The sequence below is a fragment of the Arachis ipaensis genome, chromosome B1 (assembly GCF_059453495.1).
Source record: "Arachis ipaensis isolate K30076 ecotype BB chromosome B1, ASM5945349v1, whole genome shotgun sequence".
In the NCBI taxonomy this organism is placed as follows: Eukaryota; Viridiplantae; Streptophyta; class Magnoliopsida; order Fabales; family Fabaceae; genus Arachis; species Arachis ipaensis.
The window spans coordinates 18,495,357-18,508,023 of NC_142436.1; the positions used below are offsets into that span (position 1 = coordinate 18,495,357).

Below are 12,667 nucleotides of genomic sequence, written 5' to 3' on the forward strand. Positions count from 1 at the left end.
AGTTAAGCAACAACCATTCCTCAAAAGAGTAACAAAAGCATAACCGTGGCTTTGCCTTAATGCAAATTCATGTTGAAGTATATTATATAGAGTTCTAAAAACAAGATGCACACAACTTTGGCTAAGAGCTAAAATATTTCCTCAAATATTTTAGAAAGATAATTAGATGCACAACTTAACCAAAAACAGTTCATAAAAACTCGAAAGTAATCAAATGCTTGTTCAAAAATCCTCAAAGTTCATATTCAAACAAGCGTGTATAACATTCATAGCAAGTACGAAAGAGGAAGTTAAACTCTTTTTAGAAAAGAAACTCAGAAGTAAAAATTTGCTTACAATTTGGTAAAGGAAATAAGTGATGTGTCACAAACGAACCGATTTCCACTAAACAAGGAAGCTCTCCAAAGCCTCATTTAAAATAGCGCATGCCGATTTTTAAATTAACTTCATCAAAATTGAACAATGGTTTTCAATCTCAATCAAGCAACAGAAAGTAAATTCCGTTTAATATTTCTTCAAAGAGAATTCAAAACTTCTTTAAAAAGTTTAGAACAAGACTCCAAAACTGTTCTTGAAATCACCATCTCAGAAGAACATTCAAGAAGTTTAAGATGTACAAAAAAGGAGTCAAGCCATACTAGAAAAGATCTTAAACCAAAGTAGTCCAAACAAGATTCACTAGGCATGAAACATCAAACAAGTTTTAAATTGATCCAAAAGAATACAAAAGTCATAGAAAAAGACAACTCAATCATTTGTAATTTTTTCAATGATAAATCTTTAACTAAAAACTCTTGTAGAGATAATGGGAGAATAAACAATGCACTATCTTGAAACGAATCAAGCTAACCCACATAAGGATGAGATTCACAAGAGGGGACAAACCAAGATCAATGGTAATGTTCACAAGATGTAAAAGATTAGTTAAAAACAGAATCACGTATGACATTCATAGAGGTGAAAAGCTTAAGAAGGAACCAGTCCGTTCATAAGAAGAAAGCTATGAATCCAACATTTTCAAAAGAACAACAATGGCATAAACCATGTAGTATGCTAAACCAAACTCAATTCAAAATAGTTAAGTAAAGCTTATCAAACGAAACTCAACCGGAATAAAAGCGAAAAATCCTTTCTTTCCAGTATTTCGGAAAATATCCAAATACACAATCAAATAAAGATGTCCATTGGAACTATAGTAAAGTTACTAGAAAGTCAATTTGTATTTTAAGTAGGTGCAGTTCTATAAACCAGTAAAAGTACTGTCGAGTTAATAGGAGTAAATAATTGTTAAACTGTATAAGAAATCTTCAAAGTTCGTATATAGATAAGTATGTATCTAATCAACAGCAATTTTTATAAAAATCTCAAAATTAGCTGTAATCACTGTCAAATAAGAGGAAAACTGAATCAACAAGTTCTCTAAGAATGAACACAGAACCCGGAGTTAAAAGTCACAGCACATTAAGACAAGTTCAAGACTATATCAAAGAATACTTGAATCAAGAAGAACTCAAACAGAGAAAGATAGATACAACAAGGAGTTCAACCAAGCATATGCACTTAAGATCAAACAAGAATGCATATGAATAGAGGAATAGAGTCGAGAAAATCAAACTACTTTTCAAGAAGATTAGCAAACAAGAACTTCAGGTTAGGGTATAAAAGAACAGATCGACTCGAATAAAATTCAAGACACACAACTGAATAGCCTCGAGAAATAGTTTTTAACGTTCCCAAAGCCCGCAATTCGATTTACTCAAAACTCGTATATCATCTATGATAACCCATCAGTGCTTTCATATACATAATTCACTAGTATTAAGCCGGCCAAACTTAATATCAGGAATTATGCAACGCAAGACTAACAGCGTTAATCAATAGACCGTCATGTGCATAAAGCTCTAATTCTCGTCATTCGACAAGACCTATTACATGACAAACACTCAGAGTATGCAATTGAAACATAGTCAGTCCATTCCTCAGGCTCTACAGGAAGAACTGCTCTGATACCATAATGTAACACCCTAACTACCAAAGCTCACGCTTCCGGCTGCGTAACTCTGGTAGCTCGGACATTACGACGACACTTATACTATTTAATACTAAAATATGAGCCTGTTTAAAACTTTAAACCGTGATACCGCTCCCAAAAATATTTTCGTTCGATAACGTACATCCATAAATACCATACAACTTACAAAAACTCATAAAGAGTACATCCATATATATACATACATATATATAAATAATATTACAAACATAATCCAATACAATTCCTATCCCTCTTACAAATTATATCAAGATAAAGGCGAGGGTACAATAAACCATAACTAAAACAATATAGAGCATCACAACAACAATTAAATAAGCTCTTCATAACTTCTGCGCCCATATCCTGAAAGGGGAAAAATGTAGGGGGGTGAGAACATCATCCTCGAAAGGGTTCTCAGTAGAGGGTTTTTGGGAATTACTGTAATAGGATACATGAAGATAAACCGTACCAGTGATTAATAACCGTCTTATGCCTCTTTTCAAAAACAACGGTTTACAATAAAAGAGGAAATCGGAAATCTTTTCTGAAAGAGGAACAGTTCAATTCTCAAAAACTCAAAAGCCTTTCAAAACGGTTTATCTATGCTGAACCAAAATAGCCTTTCATATTTTATTCCAAACCAGAAACACAAAACCAAAATCAACCATCGGTTCATCTCATTCCAACCACGGCCCTAAGCCCAAACAATCCAACCATCAACCAATCACCACAGTCCAACAGAGTCCCAGTAGCAAACACAAATAGGAAGATGCAAACACAAACGAACAGTTATTACAAGTAGAACAATTAGCAATTAATCACATAGGCAAACCAAGTATAATATGCACACCCAAACAATGTCACATAAATGCATATGATGCATGCCTGTCCCTAGTGGCTGATGATATCATCTGTCGGTTATAGAGCCAACCCGACAAGTCCTGGTAGCTAACCATTGGACTGTCCCTCTGTCGTGCATCCCCAACTCGAGTTATACTCATCATAAACTTGATCATAATCATGATCCATATCCATCACCCGCACTGGTGAATATTTATGGGGGCGAGCTCATCCGGGCCTTTCACAGTGCCCGGCCACACTTACGACATAGGGTCAACAGAGTATCAAGTCTCAACCTGGAGCACGTGGTGGCTAGCCACTGCTACTACCCAGGGAAACTCGTATCTCAGATAGTGGAAGTGCAACATTCACATTTATCAATGATTCAGCATAAACATGCAATCAATCTCATCCATGGATCAACATCCATCTCAGCCATCCGGCTCACGGTTCATTCTAGAACCAGCCAATATTCATATCATACACAGCCATTCCGGCTCACGGTTCAATCCAGAACCAATCAATATGTATAAACATACACAGCCATTCTGGCTCTCAATAAAACAACACTTCCACATTCAAAATCATCAAATTCATGAAATCGGCATTTAAGCCATAAATCATTTTCTCGACTCATTTCACTTTGAAATCAAGTTTCAACTCTTTTCAGCCTTGGCTTTAAAGATCTCATTTCTCAAATCATCTCAGGCTCATAAGCCACTTTTACTCAAGGTAAATTCTCCTTTCAAAACAATGCCACTCTCGGCATCCTCTTTCCAAAACTTCCATAATCATGGCAAGTTAAAAGCCTCTTTGAGATATTCAAAATCACCCATCCAACAATGGGATTTTATAACAAAAGTTTCTCGGCAGAGTCCCAAGTCTTTAGGGGAGAATAACATATCTCATTTCACCAAATTCATTTAAAATCATTAAAACATTGGCTTTCTGATTTGAGTAAGAAAATAGGATCTAAGCCAAACCGAGTCACGTAATCTTTACTTCTTTCAAAACCATTTCCTTTACTTAAACAAAACCGGCTTCAATTCCATAACTAAATCTGAAGCGTTTCAAACTGATAAGAGAATCATTTTTGTTGTGTTAAACTAGAGTTCAAAAGATACTTTGAATCTTATTTAAAACGTCAAAATAATGAGGCTCATCAATCGAAATCCAATTCCTTTTAAAATCACGAAAACTCTCCCAAGGGACAATCTTTGTGTTTAATAGAGAAAAACATAAACCCGTTTTACCTTTTAAAACAGCCTCAAAGCAAAATTCTCTTTCAAATGACTTGTACCCAAAGACATACTGTTCTTCTTGGAAAATAAGGATAAATCATGATTCTCTTTTCAATAATTCTTTCAAAGCATAACTTCATTGCTTTCTTGATTGTTCTAAGTAAAGGTAATAAAGAAGCCATAATGTCACAATCCTCAAAATAGATAGGAAAGGCATTAAACTCAAAATTCCCCAATTAACATTTCAAATAAGGACTCGGATTCTATAGAAATTTTGGCAGCACCTCCCCTAAAACTTGGACTTTAGCCACCCGGTTCGGGTCCCAACTAAACCGTTTCTCATTCCTTTTCAGCAGCTCAAAAACAGAAATCAATTCAAAAGCAAGCTAAATCCAACAGTCGCCTCAGTGGCTTATCTCAAGAAAAACCATTTCAAAAATCAACTCAACATCAACCGATTTAACTCATTTCTAAAGCTTTAAAGAATCGGTTCAGCAATAAATCATTTATCAAAACCAAATCAATTAAAGCAACCCAGGCTGAATTTCAAGAGTATTCTATCTTCCACATCATCAAAATAATTGACTCAATTCAAACCAATCCCCAACGGATTAAACTCATTTCAAATCTTTAAAGAATCAACTTCAAACATTACATTTCACAAGCCACACAACAATTCGGCCAAACCAACATCCATAGTCATTCGAGTCAATCAAATAATACATAAGGCAGATACAATCACCAAATACACAATATCTCACATCAGTACCCATATGTAATAATTCCAATAATAAACTATAGTTTTTGGAAAGCGCCCCTACCTCAAAACGCAAATCCATAACCCAAATGCCTCACAGGGTCCTTTCCGCCTCAACCCAGACTGACGGCAACCAAAACCTTAGCTCCCAGTCACGTTCGCAATAACCATAGCAACACTAATCGCAACATACAATAATCAGGACTCGACCCCACGTTATCAAAACTCATATTCATTAACCGAACACAACAGAATACTAACGCGAGGTTTTCTAAAACATAAATACTTACTGAACTAGCGAAACAAAGCAGCCGTGAACTCCGAGCATGACACGCAAGCATCGATACACAACCCTATGATGGACAACACCGCGATGCCTCAGCATAAGTTTACAGAGCAGCGACAAAAAGCCTTTCAACTCAGAAATTCTTACCCAAACAGAGAACTCGGTGGCTGTTTTCGGTGACAGAGGCGGCAGAGGCCAGGTGCGGCGACACCCAGTGGCTCTTTTTCCCTCCACGCAACTCAGATGACCGCTGCAGCAACAAGCCATTACTATGGTATTCTCGGAATTCAAAAGAAACAGAATCCATTAACAAGACCTTACCGGCAGTGTTCTTCCGGCGATGGCGGCGTGGTTTCTCAGCAACCCATCCCCAGTGGCAGCCATAGACTGACGGTGACAAGATTCCTCTCCTCCATCGCGTTCTGTTCCTCACGCGCTGCGTCTCTCCCTCTCACCTGCGACACCAACTCCTCCTCGACAGCAACAAGCTCGCGCCGACGAGCGTGAACGACGGCGCAGGCACGACGCGGCGTACGGTGGCGGGAGCACGGCCTCCTCTTCATTCTCTCTCAGATCTCCCCTCTGGCCGCGACGCTAACGACAGACTCCAAGGCGGCGGCAGGAACCTCGAAGGCGTGCGGTTTCCCCAGCGACGGCAGTGAGACGCCGAAGATGACGGACCGGACGACGGTTGGAAGACGGTGCGGGTGAAGCTCCCTCTCTTCGACGCCTCTTATTCGCGACAGCGTTGGTGGCACGGCGGCAGTAGCTCCTCGCCGGCGCCATACCTCCCCTCTTCCCTCTCCTTCCCGTCTTCCTCCTAACCCTTTTCTTTCTTTCCGTTTCATTTGATGACAGCAGCTGCTGCTGCTGCGCATTGAATTGGAGGAAGGGGAAAGTGTGTCACTGCTGCTGGGTTTAGGGAAACCGGACAGTGGGTTAGGGTTTTTGAGAAAATTAGGGCTAGGGGCATTTTAGTAATTTCTAATAAAATTGTGGATAATATAGTAATTGAAATCCGCATTAAATCCAACACTAATTGCATATAGAAAATACTATTTGCTCACCAATTTTACAAATTATTTTCCATAAAATGCCCAAATCAAAACAATTAGAAATAATATAATTAAACCCTTTATTTTACAAAGTAGCAGTATTAATATTTAAAATATTAATTATTTAATCCAAATTATATAAAATCCTTATTATTTCATAACTATCAACTATATGATTCAAATATAGAAAATAATCCAATAATTGTAAAATTGGATAATAATCATAACTTATCTCAAATCCAATAAATCAAAACTTGCCTTAATTATCTTTAATAAAATAATTTCTGAAATTAAGGCTATAAATAACTATATGATTTGAGACTTGATCATGATAATACTTTTCAAAGATTCTGGGTCTTACATAATTCAAACTCCATAAATTTGATTTACATAGATATGTAAATTGAAACCTGCACGTAGCCATTTTTACTTTGGGGGATGTTACGATGGGTTACCGGAGATTAGTGGGCTGGACTCGTTGCGTTGGCCCAATCGTCTGAAAGAGGAAGGCTCCGACCAGATTTGCGTCAGGGAGCCTCCGTCCGATTAGCGTGTGTGAAGGAATGGGGGTGGTACCTGCAAAGACACTTCGATGCTTAAGTTAGCAAGAGCCTAAGCAGGTTTAGAGAATATTGGAACTTAAAGATACCTGAGAGGTGTTAGTGTATTTATAGTGGTGAACCAATAACCACCGTTCGAGTAGTTCCACCTTTTAAGGAGGATAACCGTCCCTTTATCTTACGGAAGTTGAGATATGACTCTAGGAAGTGGGTTGAGAGATTTTAGGAGCAGTTACTTATTTGAATAAGTGATATCTGCCAGCTAACCTTCGGTCCCGGCTTCCTTGGAGTGAAGTCTGTGTTGAATCCAACCTCTTTTGTGGAGGTCGATTACATGGGGAGGCCAATCTGTAGTTTGGGCTTTTTTATCCTAGTTGGACCTGGGTCTTAGTGTTGGGTCAGGGTATGAACAGGGGGTATACGTTAAATTGGTTTGTAAATGATTTATAGAGGTAAATTACCCCACATATTATAATTTGTGAAATTATAATAATTCGAGAAGTAATGTATAAACAACTTAAATGTTGATAAAAATACACTATAAAAAAATAGTATAATCAATGAATATAAAGATGAAAGACAAAAATTAAGATATATTGTTGTTAAAAAATTCAAAACAAAAAACATTATAAAGAAGAACATATTAATTAAGTTTTATAAAAATATTATAAAAAATTTAAAATATAAGTAAATGAAATAGTTATTCTTTTAAGAACCATTAATCAAAATACATAAAAATTGATTCCTAGATATAGAAAATAATAAGACAATAATTTAAATTAAATTTATTATTTTATTATTTATTAAATAAATTAATGTTTCCTTAATTTTAGTCAAATTAGATAATATAATTGAAATATATTGAAACTCTGATCTAAAAGTAAAACTAAAACTAAATACTAAGAATTAAATTAAAATAAAACTGCATTTGCAATCTTCTAATTTTTTTTTAATAAAAATTTTATTTATACATCTTTGAACTGCATCACTTTAATACAATGATATCTTTATTAAAAATAAAAATTATGATAAATATCTCATATATTCGTTAGTAAATTATATATAAATATTTTTTGAAGCATATCACTTTTATTATATGAAGATAACATAAATACCTCTAAGGGCCCGTTTGAGAAGTTTTAAAAGTAACTTTTTTGAGCTTTTGACTTATGAAAAGTAGTAGTGTTAATATCTGGCGCAATTTTCAAAACTAAATTGCGGCTTTTTAAAAAGCTATTTAGGAGCTTATAGAGAAGTTAAAAAAAATGACTTGCCTCATAGTATTACTACTTTTTATCACATTTCTATAAAATAAGCACTTTTAGAACGAAATATCCAAACACAAAATAACTTATTTACAAGCTACTTTTAATATAGTCATTTATTATTTAAACAATTTCCCTAAAAGTAACTTAATTAAGCTATTTACCCAAACTAGGTAAACGTGATTATGATAATTCATTAAGCATTATAATTTTTTTTACAGAATTATATTTAATAATTTACCTCTATCTTTTAATTATAGTAAAAATGTAAGACAGCACACAAAAAAAAAAAAAACTAAAGCAACATAAATTTTTTTTCTAATTTTTTTTTATTTTTTAGACACGTATCTATTTTTTAAATTTATATATTTTAATTTATATAAATTAATGACAATTAAATGTACAAAAAAATACTAATTAATAAAGAAAAAAAATTAAAGATAAACATTTCCTGAACAAATTGAAATAAAATAAACACTTCTAATTATGATCATTAATTACATTCACAAATATTTACTTCAAGATTTATACTTCAAAAATTCAGTATATTCATATTTTGTATTTTTATTTTTCGATTATAGACTGTCACAAATATTACTTACTTTTTTTTGGGTCATTGCTATCACTTCTATTCGGACATATAGAAGAACACCTCCAAAATAATAACTAAATTATACACAACAAATATTGCAGCACTTTGAGAATTTCATTACTATTTTAAAAACCAGACATTAACGGTCCACATTGTCATCCACAAAAACAACAAAGCTCATCCTTTGGCCCACTTACTATAAAACTAATTTTTTTTCGAACTTGTTTATTGTATTAACATCCTATATTTAATACAAAATTCGTCAGATTTAAGAGTCTAATAAAACTTTATAGGATAAACAGAAAACTTCTTCACATATTATTAATTAACATATATTTAATATTAGCTTCGAATTAAAAATAGAAGATCAATTAAATTGTGACTCCTATTTTTAATAATTTATGCCATAAATTCCCTAATTTTACTTTTTCAACTCAATTAAATGCCAAACCAATTACCATCGTAATGATTTAGAAGTATTAGTTTCATACTTTCTTTTCATGTGTCCAAGCCGTCCGGTTGTTCTCTTGATAAACCGTTTTTTTTTTAATAAAAAATACTTTCATATATTTAATTAACTATAGTGTTTGAATATAATTTGTAAAACAAGATTTTACTAAAAAGTTATTATTCATATCAACATAGTTAATGTGATATTGAGAAAATCTTTAGAATTAGTTTGTTAAAAGAAAATATTCCTTTTAAACAACTTATCATTTTTTAATTGAGTGATCTTTTCTATTTATATAATAAAATAGAATAAATTATTGGCTTCTTAAAATTAATTAGAGATAGCCTTTTAATTCATTTATATCCTAAAAAGCATGATCGATAATTCGATATAGCTAAAACAATAAAAAAGCTAAGATAAAAACGGAATGCATATTTTATATTAAGCTCTTATAACTTGAATTTTTTTTTGGCAACTACTCAAATGAAGATGCTAAAAACATCTTTTTATGAAGATTCTTGTGTTAAAAGTGTACTTTGTTTGTTTAGCCACACTTTAAAAAAAATAACACTTTTGTAACACATCAAAATCAAACCATACATTTCATCATCTAATGGTAAAAAAGAAGCATCTTCATATAAAGACAATAATAAAATCTTCATGGTAGTATCCACCTTTTTTTTTATGCCTTCACTAGCGTTAGCTTTTCTGTTTAGATGCTCGTGGGTTTTATTTTTGGTTAACCCAGTATTTTTTTTCTTTTGTAGTTCTGATATTTTCAGGCTTTTTTAAATTTTATTGGACATCCAAACTCAAATCAATTATAAAACACAACAATGGAGGTCTTTTCTCAGGCGCGGATAAGGGTGGGAAGAGCAGTTTCAAACGCAGCCTGAAGTCGGGTCGGGTAGATCTTCTGTGTTGTTTGGGTCTGGGCCTAGATGTGGGCCGGTTTTCCTGACAAAAAAAAACACCACTTATCTTTGTTTCGGTAATGTTACCTGAAACGGATTCCAAGAGACTGCATCCGATTGCCTGTGTCAGTCACTTTATCCGAAAAGATTTTAACCTTTGTTCCTTCGAGCTTTTTGAGTCTGTAACTTCTGCCAACTATCTTTACTTAGTAACTTCCTTTGATTGGTTCACTCTCTCTCGATGAGTCCTAATCGATCAGAATCCTCTTCTTCATGGATTGACCATCCTCAAAGAATCCAATATAGTTATTCTCCAAGTTCACAACTTGTTTATCTTTTTCGATTAACAAATTGCACTGCTGACCTGTTCTTCGACATAGTTGACCTCCGTCGAGTCTGTTTCTTCGATTTCCACACTTAAGTCAATCGACTAATAGAGAGTACATAACAGAGTACCTAATTGGCTCCAATTCAAAGTTAATTGTAACATATATTTGGAAGTTGATCGAAATATTATTTTGACACTTACTTAGCAACGATCGAAGTCTAAACTTGTCAAATATTGTCTTGTCAAAGAATTCAATAACATTTTGATGGAAAATATTATTTTTCGATATAATAAGAAGCACCTTGGATACACTCATAGAATCGCTGGACACCAAAAAAAAAAAGTAATAATAAATTTGTGAAGAATCAACGAGGGACATCCCAAAGCAATTAAGCAAAGAGAGATGAATAGACTATACACATCAAAAATAAAAGAGAAGTATTTATTCATTCATATATCTTGATGCATATAATTATGCATACGCATAATGATACCAACATAAGGTGCACACATTATCCACACCACAATACACATGTTGTTTGTGAATATAACCTCAGTGGTGAGTGTTTAAGTCTTGAGAGAGTGAGTTACAGTCAGTGGAAGGAGACCAGATGATAAGGATCCAGGGGCAGTGGACGTGCGGAATTCTTGGTCGTTACAAACTACAAATGCCAAAGCGTTCGAAAGGTGTTGTAGTAAGTTTTGCCTCAAAATCAGCACAAGCCACAGTGGGTTTGATCTTTGACAATATTATTGCAAATTTATTTACTTTTATACTCAACTATGTACTAGAAATGACAAAAAAAATCGGCCAAAACAGATACCCGACTGAATTATGCATGACAAGGAGGTACATGGGACCCCAACTAAATTTTGTATGAGTCAAGTTTAAACTTTGGAAATAGATTTAATTATTAATGAGTTGAGTATTTAACCAAGTTTAATTTTCATAAATTGAGTTTTATTTTGGTTTAACTCACTCAACTCAACTCAATTTCAACCCAAAAAATAAAATATTAATTTGTTATATTTTAACATTTAGATAGGTTTAGATTACTAGAATAAAATTGAAATACTAAAAACATTAAAGATAAAATTAATATAAATTAAATATTAAAAATAAAAAACGTTACTTTTATTTTAAGAATCTAAAATCCATCTTGACCATAAGAGTGTAAAACTGATCCAACACGTGAAATGTTATCTTTTTTCTTTTTCTTTATTTCCTTAATTTAGTGCTAAAGTGATTTTCAATCATACTTGTCTAGGATTTAGGGGTGTGCATGTAATCGGAGTGAATTTTGTTAAACTCGAATTCAGTTTTAGTATTCTATCGGGTTTATTTTAAAAATTTAAATCTAGTTCTAAACTAACTTAAATAAATTGGGTTAAATCAGGTTAATCTGATGTATAATTAGAATTTATAATTTTATAAATTTTATATGATAAATTAATAAAATATAATTTTTAAAGGTTAAATTTAATAAATATTATACACATTTAATCATTTATATGACAAAATAAATCATTTTAAAGATAATATTATATAATATAAAAATATTAGCTGAAATATAAACACAACATTTTTTATTAATTTTATTATAAAACATGTATTTTAGTTATATAATATATGGTTTTGGATCGGGTTGGATCAATCCAAAACATACAACAAACCCAATTCAAAATGACACCGAAATAAAAATGGCAAACTCAAACTTAATAAAATATAGCAGCTAAGACCTAGCTTAATTGGTAAAACCATATACCTCTTAATACATCTGGATTCAAACCTTGGCAAATGCGCCAAGTGTTATATGAGCCCTTTAGTGTTGCATCTGACCCCAAAAAAAAATGATGAAATGTTACTTGAGTCTGGAAAACAATACATGCAATAATTAATATATTACTGGTAATCTTATTAAACAATCAGAGTGGCGCAGCGGAAGCGTGGTGGGCCCATAACCCACAGGTCCCAGGATCGAAACCTGGCTCTGATAATAAGAGTAGCTTCCGGATTAGCCTTAATTTTTGTTCATTTGTCTTCAACTTGCCGATATCTTAAATGTTTTGTAGTCATGTCTGCTAACGAAACCTTTTAGTTGTCTCCGATTGCAGGGCCATTTTTGCTCATGTTTCTAGCCCTCCCGGTAAAGTCTAGTTTTTCATTATTAAAGACAAAAGTAGCCTTCGCGGAACTGTGACATTATTATAAAAATCGAAATTTTGAACCACTTTTTTCTGGAAAATTCATGGATTTAACATATAGTTGTCACCACCAAAGTATTCAAAATAAATAGAAATTTGATAGCCATTCTCACAAAAACATAGGCCTTCATAAAAAAGCAG

General features: G+C 33.3%; 1 non-coding gene across 1 annotated transcript; it reads left to right on the forward strand.

The window, feature by feature from the left end:
• The first annotated feature begins 12,246 nt into the window (after positions 1 to 12,246).
• TRNAM-CAU (transfer RNA methionine (anticodon CAU)) lies at positions 12,247 to 12,318 on the forward strand. The gene has a single exon. It is a non-coding gene; the product is annotated as a tRNA-Met (tRNA).
• Positions 12,319 to 12,667: the final 349 nt, after the last annotated feature.